The sequence below is a fragment of the Mobula birostris genome, chromosome 13, assembly GCF_030028105.1.
Source record: "Mobula birostris isolate sMobBir1 chromosome 13, sMobBir1.hap1, whole genome shotgun sequence".
NCBI classification, from domain to species: domain Eukaryota; kingdom Metazoa; phylum Chordata; class Chondrichthyes; order Myliobatiformes; family Myliobatidae; genus Mobula; species Mobula birostris.
Window position 1 is genome coordinate 24,016,568 of NC_092382.1, and position 16,564 is coordinate 24,033,131.

The following is a 16,564-nucleotide window of genomic DNA, read 5'->3' on the forward strand; positions in this document are numbered from 1 at the left end:
GGAGCGCAGATTTGCTCACAACACTCAAAGTGCAGCCCTAACAGTGATATACAAAGTCTGAACCTTATATTAGATAGGGCGAGTGACCTCTTTCTAGAGCGTTCACTGGGTTATTTCTGTGGTGGCCAGCGAAACTGATTTCCCAAAGAATGGCCCTCCCTCTTTCCTCCCTTTCCCCGTTCGGAATCAGAGGATTCTCCCCCTTATCGCTTTGTTAAACCTGGCTTGTACTGATACAATCAACGTAGACTTTCACTACCCACGGGAAACTGCAGAATGACGCGCGAAGCAGCGCCGGGTCAAAATGCCGAAAGGCATCCTCCCGGGGATTCACAGATATCGGACCCGAGGGAGCGGTGTGCGGCCAGTTAGATGAGTGAGAGTGGGGAGTGAGTGTGTGGATTCACAGATGTCGGACACGAGGGAGCGGTGTGCGGTCGGTTAGATGAGTGAGCGTGGGGAGTGAGTGTGTGGATTCACAGATATCGGACACGAGGGAGCGGTGTACGGTCAGTTAGATGAGTGAGTGTGATGAGTGAGTGTGTGGATTCACAGATATCGGACCCGAGGGAGTGATGTGCGGTCAGTTAGATGAGTGAGAGTGGGGAGTGAGTGTGTGGATTCACAGATGTCGGACACGAGGGGGCTGTGTGCAGTCAGTTAGTTGAGTGAGAGTGGGGAGTGAGTGTGTGGATTCACAGATGTCAGACACGAGGGGGCGGTGTGCGGTCAGTTAGATGAGTGAGTGTGTGGATTCACAGATGTCGGACACGAGGGGGCGGTGTGCGGTCAGTTAGATGAGTGAGTGTGTGGATCCACAGATATCGGACCCGAGGGAGCGGTGTGCGGTCAGTTAGATGTGTGAGTGTGGGGAGTGAGTGTGTGGATCCACAGATATCGGACCCGAGGGGGCAGTGTGCAGTCAGTTAGATGAATGAGGGTCGGGGTGTGCTGTGGCTTGCTGTTCGTGTCGATGTTCCCGGTGGGTGGTGGGGTTCTGTAGTCGTTGAGCAATGGGCGTCTGCTGAGCGTGAGGGGTCAGATGGGGGCTGCGGGAGCGGCTGCTGTGCAGTTATGGGCCCACAGAATCAAGATTAGGTACCCTGGTCTTGTGTTGCTGCTCAAGCCAGTGCGGGAGCGGAGATGCAGCTTCAGTGATGGTGGGGTGGTATGAGAACGGCTTCAGGGTCTGACGGGTGAGATATGGGCTGGGTGGTGTTCGATAGAGGTCTGTGGTCAGACCATGGAGAGGATTTTCATGTAGTGCTAGAGTCGAGGGCCAGCGGGCACAACCTCAGATAATGACGTCCCTTTAGAAAAGGACGAGAAGCAATTCCTGTAGACAGAAAGTTATGAATTTGTGGAATTTATTGCCACGGACAGCTTGAAAGGCAAGTAACTTCGTATATTTATAGCGGCGTTTGAGGAGGTGGACAGGTAGTAAGGGTGTCGAATGCGACGAGGAGAAGGCAGGGGAATGGAGTTGAGAGGAATGATGTGTATGACCATGAGGCCATAAGACATAGGAGCAAAATTAGGCCGTCTGGCCCATCCAGTCTGCTTCGCCATTCAATCACGGCTGATCCTTTTATCTTCTCCTCATGAACTCCAGTTCCCAGCCCTCTCCCCGTAACTTTGGTGCCATCTCCAATCAAAAACCTACCAATCTCTGCCTTAAATGCGCCCAACGACATGGCCTCCACAACTGGATGTGGCAATAAATTCCACAAATTTACCACCGTTTGGCCAAAATCTTTTTTGAAAGGGGGCACTTCTATCCTGACTCTGTGCTCTCTCATTCTAGACTCTCCCACCATGGTAATCACCCTTTACACATCTACTCCGGCTAGTCCTTTCAACGTTCAAATAGTTTCAATGAGATCCCCTTCTCATCCTTCTGAATTCCAGCTAGTGGAGTCCCAGAGCCATCAATTATCCTTGTGAACGTCCTCTAGACTCTCTCCAATGCTAGCACATATTTCTAAAGATGAGGGACTCAAAACTTTAGACTGTTCACAAAACTGAAGGTGAGGCGTCAGCCGTGATCGAATGGTGGAGATCGGTCAGCCGAATAGCCTAATTTTGTTCCTGTATTTTGTCGTATTGAGGCCAAATTTAGTGATAAATTAATGATGAATATTGCTTTTCATGACTCACGTAACGAATTGTCTGGCGTCCCTGTGACAAAATTTGGAGGCTTGGATGTTTTAAAGTGACAGTTTCAAAGGTGGTCCCCCGATTCACATGTCGCGACGAGGATGGGATTCGAACCCACGCGTGCAGAGCACAATGGATTAGCAGTCCATCGCCTTCACCTCTCGGCCACCTCGTCTGCTCTTTCCTCTGTTGTGTTCCGAAGTTCTGAATTTTTTCACAGCATTTAAAACTTCCGCTTAAGGTCCACACATGTGTGTTCAGATTCTATGCCGATTTACTTTGCTCGCCGTGCTTACCAGAATTCATGGAGGTGGATAAAGACAGTTTAGAGAGATTTGTGCCAACCACAGGAAACATGGAATTAGTTATTTTATGCACTTTAGACGCTATGGACGCATGGCATAAGTATCGATTCCGTGCTCTGTAACTCGGAGAAACTGTGAATGTTTTGAGTTGTAAAATGAGATAAATTTATGTTGAATTAAATAAGATTTCAATAGCTTTGATAGCATGTTGCTCGATTTCAAGTAAACAGATATTATCGGAATTTGCCACTTGGTTCGAGAATGACGACTTTCCGTGTATTGGGCAAATGCAATAACCCAATAGTTTCCACATTACAGACACGATGACACGCTCTGCGCAGCCGCAGATCCGAACACCCGAACGCTTACCCGGCACAAACACATGGCGGCCCGGCTCTGGAATACCAAACCAATGGCTGAAATACCTAAAAAGAGATCGAGCTCACTCTATCAATAATGTATTGAATGTGGTGGACCATTTTCTCTTATTCTAATCCCAGAATAAAACGCCGCTGCAAGAGACAGTGGGATGTGCCTTTGAGAATTCCTTTCTGTGTGATAGAAACAGAATATTGAACAGCCCAGAGCAGGAATGAATGGAGAGATATTGACAACAGTGATCGAATGTTCACCTGGAATGAAATCACTGCATGCGAGTACTTTTAGCTCGGCGAGGAAATCATTCTACACGGGGAAACTCCTTGCAGCATTCAGCATGTTCCCCATTCTCACAGAATACGGCCGTGTGGCCTAATGGATAAGGCGTCTGACTTCGGTGTTTGATTAGAAGTCATCAGAAGATTGCAGGTTCGAGTCCTGCCGCGGTCGTTTTGACAAACTGGCGGATTCGGTTCCATTCTGTCTCTCACTCTCTGCAGCATGGTTGTCTCAATTCCGCGTGGGGATTAATGGGAGTACTACACCCTCGGGGAAAACGTAACGCCTCGTATTCGTTGTATGCAACATATAATATTATGTGTCTATTCCGTGTGTATTTCTGCAGACACTTTCATAAACAATTGGTTGGAGCTTCTCAGACGCTCAGGAGGAGCTGCTGCTGGGAAGGTGAAGTTTATTTCACATTTACCTCCGTCTCCGAGCCCGCCTTATCGGCAAGAATTCATCGCCCAGCGCTGACGGTACATTCTCCTGTCTCCAACCCCCCTCCTCTTCCTGGTTCTCTCCCTGCTCTGGGATATCTTCATCACTAATTGCCAACTAGACATCAACCGCCTCAACATCAGGAATACTCACTTCTCCTTGAACTTTACCCCCTCTGAATACACTGCACCTCCAATCTCTCAGCACCAGTCCAAACCTTACCAACAATCCCGCAGACAGGGTGCTGCTGTTGTAGAGTGGCGGACTGACCTCCACCTTGCTGAGACACGGTGGTACCTCTCAGACACATCCTCATGCCTACACCTTGAATAATCCCGACTCCGGACTATCAGAGAACTGTCTCCGACATTATCACTGACATCACCAACTCTGGAGTACCTCCATTCCCTGTGGAAAACCCGTGGTTCCATTGCCCTGAACTGCTCTCTTCTACCTCCTACTCGATTCACAAGTCTGCATGTCTGGGTAGGCTCATTGTCTCTGCCTGCTCCTGCCCCACTGATCCTGTGTTCTCATCGCTCCAGTCCATCCTATGCCCCATTCTTCAGTCCCTTCCCACCGGCATTCCCAAACCTTCCCGTGCTCTCGATCTACTCACTAACTTTCAATTCCCTGGCCCTGACCGTCTCATTTTCTCTATGGACGTCCAGTGCCCCTATTAAAAGGGCCCTAAAACTTTCCACATTTCTCAAGGAAAGAACCAGCCAGTTTCCCTCCATCATCACCATCCTCCGTCTGACAGAACCGGTCCTCACAGCAACAGTTTCTCCTTCAGTTCCTCCCACTTACTCCAGATTCAGTGTATAGCCATGGACACTGGCATAGGTCTCGGATATGTCTCCCTTTTCGTTGGCTAAGTAAAACAATCCATGTACCAACCTTTCCGCGGTAATGCACCCCAACGCTTCCACCGCTACATCGACGAATGTATTCTGCCGCTTCATGCACTCACGCTGAGCTCGACATTCTCACCAACTTTGCCTCCAACTTCCACCCAGCCCTTAAACGGCTCACTCAATGCGAGCAAGACGATGGAAGGAGACCCCAGAGGTCCATGGGCCAGTCCTCATCGGAGGATCAGAGAGGGAGAGCAACTTCAAATTCCCGGGTGTTACTATTTCAGTGGATTTGTCCTGTACCCATCACAAGTGCAATTGCGAAGAAAGCACGGCAGCGCCTCCGGTTTCCTAGGAGCTTGCGGAGATCGGCATGACACCTAGAACTTTGACATTTTTCTACAGATGCGTGATGCAGAGTGTAGTGACTGGCAGCATCATGGCTTGGTGTGGAAACATTAATATCATTGAACGTAAGTTCCTACAGGATGTGATGGATTCGGCCCAGTACATGTCCGGTACATGCTCCCACCACTGAGCACATCTCTGTCTGGGGACTTTGCCATTGCTCATTTGGTGGCTGGTGGGCGCTGATGCGTTTTGCTGAAACGTTGGGGGGCGGAATTGATCCTGTGCTGCTGATTGTGTTGATTTATTATTCTCCTCAACCCCCATTACCTGTTCTGCCTGTGACCTTTGACACCCTGACTGATCAGAAACCTATCAACGTTTGTTTTATAAAATCCCAGTTGCTCCACCTTTACAGCCGTCCATAGTAATGAGTTCCCCAGATTCACCACTCTGATGGCAGAATTTTATCCTCATCTTTCTTCTAAAGGGGCACCCTTCAATTCTGAGTCAGTGCCATCTGGTCCTCGACTCCCTTCACCACGTGAATTATTCCCACCACATCCACACTGTCACCGTCTTTCAATATTCTATAGTTGTCAATAATATGCACCCACATTTATCAAACGCCTCTCAATTTAATTTCGGGATCATATCGTCCCCATGGCATCATCAATGGTGACGGGAGAGGTTCCAGAGGATTGAAGGTTGGCAGGTATTGTTCCCTCATTCATAAAATGGAGTAGAGATCGCCCAGGAAATTATAGACCAGTGAGGCTTACTTCAGCGGTTGGTAAGTTGATGGAAAAGATCCTGAGAGGCAGGCTTTATGAACATTTGGAGAGGCATAATATGATTAGGAATAGACAGCATGGCTTTGTGAAAGGCAGGTCGTGCCTTACAAGCCTGATTGAATTTTTTGAAGATGTGACTAAATACATTGATGAAGGTAGAGCAGTAGATGTAGTGTATATGGATTTTATTAAGGCATTTGATAAGGTACTCCATGCAAGGCTTATTGACAAAGTAAGGAGATATGCGATCCAAGGGGACATTGTTTTGTGGATCAGAATTAGCTTGCCCACAGAAGCGACAGAGAGGTTGTAAACGAGTTATATTTTGCATGGAGGTCGGTGACCAGTGGTGTGCCTCGGGGATCTGTTCTGGGACCCCTACTCTTCGTGATTTTTATAAATAACCTGGATGAGGAAGTGGAGGGATCTGTTAGTAAATGTGCTGATGACACGAAGGTTGGGGGTGTTGTGGATAGTGTGGAGGCCTGTCAGTCGGTCATCGATATTATGCAAAACTGGGCTGAGAAGTGGCAGATGGAGTTTAACCTAGATAAGTGTGAGGGGATGTTGCCGGAAGGGCGTTAGGTAACGTTCAGACGGCTAAGGGGCTCCATTCCGGATTTGCTGTCTCTGTTTACTCCCATAGCGTTCGTCTCTCTCGAGGCTGCCCAGAAGGCCGTGGGGCTATTTACCCATAGCTGGGGATCTGTTCACGAGCACCAGGGCGCGTCCACACACCGGCGGGCCTGCGAGCCACGTGTGCGGGAGCCAGACGTCCTCCCTGCCCTTTGTAGTTCAGCCTGAGTCCGAAAGTAGTTCAGTTTCCCTGTGTCGCCAGCGAGTAGGCACGATATGAGGCTTCCTGTTGGAAAGGCTATAGACTGGCAGGGAGAGAATTACACGTTCAGCTCTCCTTTTCTCCTCGCCGAAAGTGAGAGCCACAAACACTACCCACTACACTATCACACTAGACGCGTTACAACAACCATATTGACACATATCTGTGACCCTGATGATATTATGCACCTTGTGAGTGTCACCCCTCAGCGATAATTTTATGCCTCTTCTATCCAAATGTTCACCCAGATCAAACTCTCTGCCTCCGCTGGGCGCTCACACAATTGGTTTCTGATTTGTAGCAACTCACCTGGTGAGGATCAAAACGATCCGATTTTCTCTGTGTTCGTTACACTTCAGAACCATCGATGGTGCCTGGCTGCTGACGTCTCCTTGCGTGGGATGTATTGCAAACTGGTTATCGTCTGCCGATTATCGCGATCCTCTCAGCCTCAGGGTGTTTCACTACAGCGGACACACACCGATCCAGTTTATCGGGTTCGTTCTGGTTTAGGACTATTCCTTTCACAAATACCGAGATACAGTGGAACCGTGTCTGGCATTTTGTTCCATGAAACTCCAATGATTCCACAATGTATTGAGCAGAACAATGTGCAGCAATATCATGTCTCTGTTCTTATGCACCGTGTTTCGTGTAATTAAAGGAAGCATACATTCCAGTGTGGATGGAAATGTTGGGCTGGGGATTCATCGTTTAGTGGTCCCGGGAATCGTTTGCATCCAGGAAGCCCTTCTGTTCTCACCCTGGTCCGGGCAAAGAAACGCGGGGAAATACAGCGCACATACTTTGGTGTTTTACCTATCGGGATCTATGGACTGAAAACTCTGGAACGGCTCGTTCCTTCAGACTTATCACCGACCTAATGTCATTGGCATGTGTTCTAAACTTATCAGACTTCCCCACAATCTGTTAAAGTCGCTTAGAGTCTTTGGAGCAGCCGGTAAAATAGGTTGAAAATCGGCGGATGGAATTTCATGCAGGTATCTGCGAGCTGTCAGAGTTTGGGAGGACATACACGTTGAATGTTCGGTCACCGATGAGTGCGGTAGAACAGAGGGATCCGGGAATAGAGATCCGTAATCTCTCGAAAGCGGCATCACAGGTCGACGGTGTCGTTAAGAGAATTATTTTGTACATTGACCTTCCTAAATCAAGGTATTGAGTATCGGAGATGAGATGTTATGTTGGAGTTGAATAAGACGTTTGTGAGGCCGAGTTAGGGGAGTATTGTGCGCAGTTATGGTCTGAAGGAAAGCTATCAATAAGACTGAAAGAATTCATAGAGATTTTACAAGAATGTTTCGGGTCTTGAGGACTTAGTGGTGTGAGCTTCTTACCAGAATAGAACATACCCAATCGACTATTGAAACCTGTTTCCGTTGATACAGTGAATCCCGAGAAGGTTTATTGTAAGCGGGACAGAGGGAATGAACTGGCCCGACACCCAGTCTGAGTGTGTGCAGCTCTCACAACATCTTCTTCACGCGGTGAGCACCGTGTCCGCTTCCCGCTTCCCCGCACCCACCCCTCACCATCCCCTCACTCCTCAGCACACCCTCCTTTCTCAGTCTCACTACGTGAGCTCACCGTGTCCGCTTCCCGCTTCCCCACACCCCTCACCATCCTCTCACTCCTCAGCACACCCTCCTTTCTCAGTCTCACTACGTGAGCTCACCGTGTCCGATTCCCGCTTCCCCCCTACCCCTCACCATCCCCTCATTCCTCAGATCATCTCGCTTTCTCAGTCTGACTACGTGAGTTCACCGTGTCCGATTCCCGCTTCCCCCCACCCCTCACCATCCCCTCACTCCTCAGCACACCTTCCTTTCTCAGTCTCACTACGTAAGCTCACCGTGTCCGCTGCCCTCCCCACCCTCACCATCCCCTCATTCCTCAGCACACCCTCCTTTCTCAGTCTCACTACGTGAGCTCACCGTGTCCGATTCCCGCTTCCACCCCACCCCTCATCATCCTCTCACTCCTCAGCACACTCTCCTTTCTCAGTCTCACTACGTGAGCTCACCGTGTCCGATTCCCGCTCCCTCCCCCCACCCTCACCATCCTCTCACTCCTCAGCACACCCTCCTTTCTCAGTCTCACTACGTGAGCTCACCGTGTCCGCTTCTCGCTTCCTCCCCACCCTCACCATCCTCTCACTCCTCAGCACACCCTCCTTTCTCAGTCTCAGTACGTGAGCTCACCGTCTCCGCACCCGCTTCCCCCCACCCCTCACCATCCTCTCACTCCTCAGCACACCCTCCTTTCTCAGTCTCACTACGTGAGCTCACCGTGTCCGCTTCCTCCCTACCCCTCACCATCCCCTCAGTCTTCAGCACACCCTCCTTTCTCAGTCTCACTACGTGAGCTCACCGTGTCCGATTCCCGCTTCCTCCCTACCCCTCACCATCCTCTCACTCCTCAGCACACCCTGCTTTCTCAGTCTCACTACTCCATTTTCTCTTCCTCACCCCTCTGTTTCCTCTTACTCTTCTCTTTCGCCTCTCACCCTAACACTCCCACTGCCTTCCTCACCTCCCTCTCCAACTCCCCTCACTCCCACTTTATAAAACTCTCACTTTCCTTCTCCCCCTTTTTGTCTACAATCCACCCCCACCCACCGCCCCTTCACAGACCGACAATGACTCTCTGCCCGTGTTCATTCGGGGATATCACCCCATCACTTTCAATGTGCGATGGTGACAGAGACACAATTGTCGGAAAGGCTTATTCTGGTGTTTGGAGATTGGAGTTTACAGGCATTCAGAGCTGGCTGACCCAAAGGAGAGAGAGACATAGAAGGTGAGTGGGGAGAGAGAGGGGAGAGAGAGAGAGCGCCTGGGGAGCGAGAGAGAGAGTGACCGGGATAGAGAGAAGCGTGAGTGGGTGAGAGATGGGAGTCAGTTAGGCGATGTGGGGGATGGGAAAAAACGGGGTGGGGGCAGAATGGCGGTAAATGTGATTGACATTGCTGAGAAATAAATGTGGAGTGAGAGACGGGGAGAGGGTGACGGGGCACAGAGAGCCGTTGGGAATAGGGTGACAGAGGAGAGAGTGGGGATGGGGTAGGGTTGGGTAGAGAGACGCGGTACAGAGACAGACGGCGTGAGAGACTGGAATAGAAACGAGGGCGATGGGGGAGATGAGCAAGGGAGAGAGACGGGAAAGTGCGAGGGAGATGACAGGGGAAAGAGTCTGGGAAGGATTGTGAGGAAAGAGAGTGGGGAGTGAGAGAGAAATAGAGAGAGCAAGAGAGAGAGAGAGGGATTGGGGGAATGGAGGAGAGAGTCACACGGAGATGGGGAGAGGCGAGGGGTGTGAGGGACGGTAATGTGGGAAAAGAGAGACTGGGAAAGAGTAAGATGGGAGAGAGATGAGACGACGGGAGAGGGATGATGGGAATAAGAGGGAGGAACAGTTGGGGGCGAGATAATAGGGGAGGGTAAATGACTGACACAGAGAGACTAGGGGAGAGAACATGGGAGGAGAGAGTGTTGAAGGAGAGAGGGAAAATGGGCTGAGAGAGACTGAGAGAAAGAGAGGGAAAGACTGGGCAGAGACGGGTCGAACTGTAGAACTGTGGAAAGAGAGCAGAAGAGCGAGGGACTGATGGAGAGAGAGAGAGAGAGAGAGAGAGAGAGAGAGAGAGACGAGGAGAGGGAGTGAGCGTGAGACGGGAGAGCGAGAGAGACGAGAGAGCCGGGAGAGCCGTAAATTAGGAGAGGGTCTGTTGAAAATGACTTTCTCAAAGGGCTGAACCTAAGATCATGGCATCTCCAGGCAGCTGGTACACAGTTAGATCTGGACAAAAGAAGTGAGCAGCGTTCAATGGAAAAACATATCCCAAATGCATAACTTTTCAACAGAGTTCAAAGCGCCCTTCCTTCTGCTTCGATGTGCAATAAAACCATACGGACTTCTGCCCTCACCTGTTCCTGTGGTTTATAGTCTGACAATAAACTGATCCCAAGGTGAACAGTGAATCAGACTGCACCAGCTAAACCGAACCCGGATGCGAGATATTATTCCACTCTGGGGAGAAAGTTTGGAGAGAAAGATAACCATTGCCATCGTGTACTGAAGTACAAATTCTGGCTCGACCCACATGTTAGGGGGACATTCAAGCAAAATGAGACTTTGTGTGGTTTAACACAAACGTTGTGGAACAGAGTGTGACGTTACGAGCTGAATATGGTGAAGTTCAGGTTCATGAGCGTGTTATCAACTGAACTTTGCTCAGGGTGTGTTCACTTACTGTTAGGGACAGAAAATTCAGTTGCTCGGTTTCACTGAAAACAGACTCAGGAGACCAGCACCAGGTAAGAACAGAGACGGTACTGGGCAGTGTTATGGTGTTTTAATAAGCCCATTTGTCTCGGCAATATTTCTTGTATTGCTACCATATTGTCTGTAAAATGGCGCGGCTTTACGGATCTGGGAAAATCAGGTTGGTACTGGACACCAGAATGGGGAGTTTGTAGAGTGCCTACGGGATGCATTTTGGAGCAGCTTGTACGAGAGCCGACCAGGAATAAGGCTATTCTGGATTTAGTGTTGTGCAATGAACAGGATTTGATAAGTGATCTTGAAGTAAAGGAACCATTAAGAGGTAGTGACCATAATATGATAAGTTTTTATCTGCAAGTTGAGAGGGATAAGGGCAGATCAGAAGTGTTAGTATTGCAGTTGAACAAAGGAGACTATGGAGCCATGAGGGAGCGGCTGGCCAAAGTTGACTGGTCGGATATCCTAGCAGAAAAGACAGTGGAACAGCAATGGCAGGTATTCTTGGGAATAATGCACAAGGTGCAAAATCAGTTCATCCCCCGGAGAAGGAAGTATTCAAAGGGGGGAAAGTGGCCACAGTGGTTGACAAAGGAAGTCAGAGATAGCATAACATCGAAAAAGAAGTATAACAGAGCTAAAGTGAGTGGGAAGACGGATGATTTGGGAAATATTTAAGGAGCAACAGAACTTAACTAAAAAAGCAATACGGGGAGAAAAAATGAGGTATGAACGCAAGCTAGCTAGGAATATAAAGGAGGATAACAAAAGTTTTTCTAGGTATGTGAAGAGAAGGAAGATAGTTAAGAACAATGTTGGGCCCTTGAAGAATGAATTGGGAGAAATTGTTATGGGAAGCAGAGAAATGGCAGACGAATTTAATAAGTACTTTGGATCTGTCTTCACTAGGGAAGACACAAGCAATCTCCCAGATGTATGGATGGGCCAAGGACATAGGGTAACAGAGGAACTGAAACAGATCGACATTAGGAAGGAAAGGGAGATGAGTAGACTGATGGGACTGAAGGCTAACAAATCTCCTGGTCCAGATGGTCTGCATCCTAGGGTACTAAAAGAGGTGGCAATGGAAATTGCGGATGCATTGTTGATCATTTTCCAATGTTCCTTAGATTCACGATCGGTTCCTGAGGATTGGCGAATGGCTAATATTATCTCACTTTTTAAGAAAGGAGGGAGGGAAAAACAGGGAACTATCGCCCTGTTAGCCTAACATCAGTAGTGGGGAAGATGCTAGAGTCCATTATTAAAGATGAAATAGCGGCATATCTTGATAGCAGTGATAGGATTGGGCCGAGCCAGCATGGATTTACCAAGGGCAAATCATGCTTGACTAATCTATTGGAGTTTTTCGACGATGTAACCAGGAAGATAGATGCGGGAGATCCAGTGGATGTGGTGTACCTTGACTTTCAGAAGGCATTTGATAAGGTACCATATAGGAGATTGGTGGGTAAAATCAGAGCTCATGGCATTGGGGGGAGGATATTGACATGGATAGAAAACTGGTTGGCAGATAAAAAGCAAAGGGTAGCAGAGAATGGGTGTTTCTCGGAATGGCAGGTGGTGACTGGTGGGGTGCCACAGGGCTCGGTATTGGGACCACAGCTGTTTACGATTTACGTCAATGATTTAGAGGGAGGCATTGTGAATAACATCAGCAAGTTTGCTGATGATACTAAGCTGGGTGGCAGTGTGACATGTGATGAGGATGTTAGGAGAATTCAAGGTGACTTGGATAGGCTGGGTGAGTGGGCAGAAACTTGGCAGATGGCGTTTAATGTGAATAAGTGTGAGGTTATTCACTTTGGGAGCAAGAACAGGAAGGCAGATTATTATCTGAACGGTGTGGAGTTAGGTAAGGGAGAAATACAAAGAGATCTAGGAGTACTTGTTCATCAGTCTCTGACGGTGAATGAGCAAGTGCAGCAGGCAGTGAAGAAGGCTAATGGAATGCTGGCCTTTATTACAAAGGGAATTGAGTACAAGAGCAAGAAAATCCTTTTGCATTTGTACAGGGCCCTGGTGAGACCACACCTGGAGTATTGTGTGCAGTTTTGGTCTCCAGGGTTAAAGAAGGACATCCTGGCTGTGGAAGAGGTGCAGCGTAGGTTCACTAGGTTAATTCCTGGGATGTCCGGACTGTCTTACGCAGAGAAGTTAGAGAGACTGGGCTTGTACACGCTGGAATTAAGGAGATTGAGGGGGGATCTGAATGAGACATATAAGATTATTAAGGGATTGGACAAGATAGAGGCAGGAAATATGTTCCAGATGCTGGGAGAGTCCAGTACCAGAGGGCATGGTTTAAGAGTAAGGGGTAGGTCATTTAGGACAGAGTTGAGGAGGAACTTCTTCTCCCAGAGAGTTGTGGAGGTGTGGAACGCGCTGCCTCAGAAGGCAGTGGAGGCCAATTCTCTGGATGCTTTCAAGAAGGAGCTAGATAGGTATCATATGGATAGGGGAATCAAGGGTTATGGGGACAAGGCAGGAACCAGGTATTGATAGTAGATGATTAGCCATGATCTCAGAATGGCGGTGCAGGCTCGAAGGGCCGAATGGACTACTTCTGCACATATTATCTATTGTCTATTGTCTATCATCTAAAACGATCTTGGTGATTGTTGTGATGACTTGCAGCAGACTGAAAATCTTGAGCACGTAGGAAGAGGATGTGCTGAAGCTTCAATGGGGACGGGAGAGTTTCCGGAGGATTGGAGGGTTGCGGATGTTTTTCCTTTATTCAAAAAAAGAAGTAGAGATAACCCAGGGAATTATAGACCAGTGAGTCTTCCCTTAGTGATTGGTAAGTTGATGGAGGAGATCCTGAGAGACAGGATTTATGTACATTTGGAGAGGTATAATATGATTAGGAATAGTCAGCATGACTTTCTCAAGGGCAGGTCGTGCTTCACAAGCCTAATTGATTTTCTTGAAGAGGTAATAAAAGAAATTGATGAGGGTAGGGCAGTAGATGTGGTCTACATGTCTTTTAGCAAGGCATTTGACAGGATCCCTCACGAGAGACTCATCTAGAAAGTCAGGAAGCATGGGATTAGTGGAAACTTGGCTGTTTGGATAAAATGTTTGGCTTAAAAGAAGAAAGAAGAGGATAGTTGTGGAAGGAAAGTATTCTGCCTGGAGGTCGGTGACTGGTGGAGTGCCGCAGCGATCTGTCCTTTGAACCCTGCTGTTTGTGATTTTTATCAATGACTTGGATAAAGAAGTAGAAGGATGGGTGAGTAAGTTTGCGGATGACACGAAGATTGGAGGAGTTGTGGATGGAGCTGTAGTTTGTCGAAGGTTACAAGACGATACAGACAGGATGCAGAGTTGGGGAGAAGAGTGGCAGATTGAGTTCAATCCGGATAAGTGTGAGATGATGCATTTTGGAAGGACAAACCAGAAGGCTGAATACAGGGTTAATGGTCGGTTACTTAAGAGTGTGGATGAGCAGAGGGACTTTGGGGTTCAAATCCATACATCTCTCAAGGTTGCTGCACAGGTTGATAGGGTAGTTAAGAAGGCCTATGGGATGCTAGGCTTCATTAATAGGGGGATTGATTTCAAGAGTAGAGAGGTCATGTTGCAACTCTACAAAACTCTGGTGAGACCACACTTAGAGTATTATATTCATTTCTGGTCACGTCATTATAGGAAGGATGTGGAAGCTATGGCGAGGGTGTAGAGGAAATTTATCAGGATGTTGCCTGGATTAAAACAAGTCTGATGAGGCAAGGTTAGCAGAGCTGGGACTTTTCTCTTTGGAGCGTAGAAGGATGAGAGGGGACTTGATAGAGGTCTACAAGGTTATGAGAGGCTTAGATAGGGTGGATAGCCAGTACCTGTTTCCCAGGGTACGAGGGCATATCTAGAAAGTTAAGAGAGGAAGGTTTAGGGGAGATATCAGGGGTAATTTTTTTTGCACAGTGGGTTGTGGGTGCCTGGAATGACTTGTCAGGGATGGTGGTAGAGGCTGACACGTTAGGGGTATTTAAGAGCCTCTTGGACAGATACATAGATGAAAGAAAATTAGAGGGTTACAGGGTAGTGTGGGATTGTACTTTATTAAGGAGTATATCGGTCGGCACAACATCAAGGGCCGAAGGGCCTGTGCTGTGCTGTAGTGTTCTATGGTTCTATGGTTCTAATGACTAACACTCTAGTGGAGGTGGAAATATATAGCGTAGCCCTAGATAGGTATAATAATAATAATAATAATAGATGGTGCATTTATCCCTCCAAACATTACCTGCGACTGCCAAAGAGCCAACGATTTAGTTTGGGTAAAATGTGTTATGTATCTCCAGGAAGGCTTTGTGAATTAAGATGTAGATGGTCCTCGATTACAAGTGGTTAGACAGAACAGATAGAACACACGTTCAAACTAAACACCTAAATGGTGCGAATCGTAATTTCGGTGGCCTAAGGGATAAACTCTCAAATGTTATTCGCAAACGTCGGACAAGTTTGAAGATTTTAAGAAGATATTGGTGGCATAATATCGACATTAAAGCAAAGGACAGTGCTGGCAGAAGTATGCAAGCTCTTTTGGCAATTTTCAATATGGGCACGGTCAGGACAAATTAGGAGGTATGTGCCAGATATATGCAGCTGACCTCAAGCCAGTTCCTTGTGGACAACCTCTTGCTGGCGAATGACAATGGGATGTTGTGGTGAATGATGGTGTCTACAGATCGAGGTTCAGTTTGGCAGGTGGAATGCAGCTCAGGTAGGTGCCGCATATGCAGGTTAGAAGGAATTAATGCGCAGAAAAGTTTCTAGTCAGGTCGAAATAAGAGATTTATATTAATTTTACGAGTCGTAGTGTTCTACTTCCTGAAGGTTAGTTTGATGGTAAAGAAGGTAAGTGAAATGCTCACACTCATTTGCAAAGGACGCGAATTTGCTCCTACAGATGGTGTCGATAGCAAGTTATTGGGTGCAGCTAAGAAAATGTTTGATATGCTGTTGATTTGTGAAGGGATTAACGCATTATGTCGGAAGGAAAGGGTTTGTGGTTGAGAAACGTATCACCCAAGAAAGAACAGCAGAAGTGCTCGATGGAACCAGAGAGCCAATTCTGCTTCCGTATCCTGTGTTTTCATGGTCTTAACACGAGCCTTTCGACCGTCAGAATTAACTATCGGGTCTTCGTTCAAAATCTTAATAATGTGTGTATCGACGCTTCGACAGTGTTGCGTCCATTAAGACTCCTTGTTACCTTCTAAAAACCCAGGGAAATGAGAAATAATGTCTCCTTCCTCACAATAGATTTTCTGTAGATGGAAATTGGACCTTGTTGCGTCATTCCGTCTGCAGGAGAGCACATCACACAGTTGATACCAAATCATTGGACATAGATAAACACAGTTCAAGATAGGATTTCCGTACACAGTGATGATGTCTGCTCACAGCACGTTGACCGGCGTGCCAATGTTGGATATCATCGGCTAAATTTTTTTACTGTGCTGCCGATCACTCGAAGCATGGAGCAGACCCGATCTGATCTGAGGAGCACCCAGAGTGAATTCCGCCCGGTCACCTTGTGACAACAGAATTTCGCCAGGTTCTCCCTTTCCGAGAAGCATCAGCCATTTAGGTCACTTGACCAATGAGTATTTTCGCAGGAGTTGGAGAAACGTTATCGAAATTGGTGTGGCGGTGACGAGAGTGTGAATATTCTGAAAGAATATAAATAAAAAGTAAGATGATTTTAATAATTTGTAACAGGCGGATGTCGCAGGCTGCGGGTGGCGAAAGGTCTGTTCCATTGCTATGTTCCTCTTGGGCCCCGTTATCTAGTGACCGCCAGTTCTGTGGTGCCGAGATGGAAAACACTGC

General features: G+C 47.8%; 1 protein-coding gene and 2 non-coding genes across 3 annotated transcripts in view; 1 reads left to right on the plus strand and 2 right to left on the minus strand.

Moving 5' to 3' along the window:
- The window catches only part of LOC140208596 (uncharacterized), a 587,054-nt gene that overhangs the window by 211,034 nt on the left and 359,456 nt on the right, over positions 1-16,564 (minus strand). The gene's annotated exons all lie outside the window — the stretch shown is intronic.
- On the minus strand, positions 2,251-2,332 carry trnas-gcu (transfer RNA serine (anticodon GCU)). The gene has a single exon. It is a non-coding gene; the product is annotated as a tRNA-Ser (tRNA).
- On the plus strand, positions 3,202-3,290 carry trnar-ucg (transfer RNA arginine (anticodon UCG)). Its single transcript is given in 2 exon segments — positions 3,202-3,238; positions 3,255-3,290. It is a non-coding gene; the product is annotated as a tRNA-Arg (tRNA).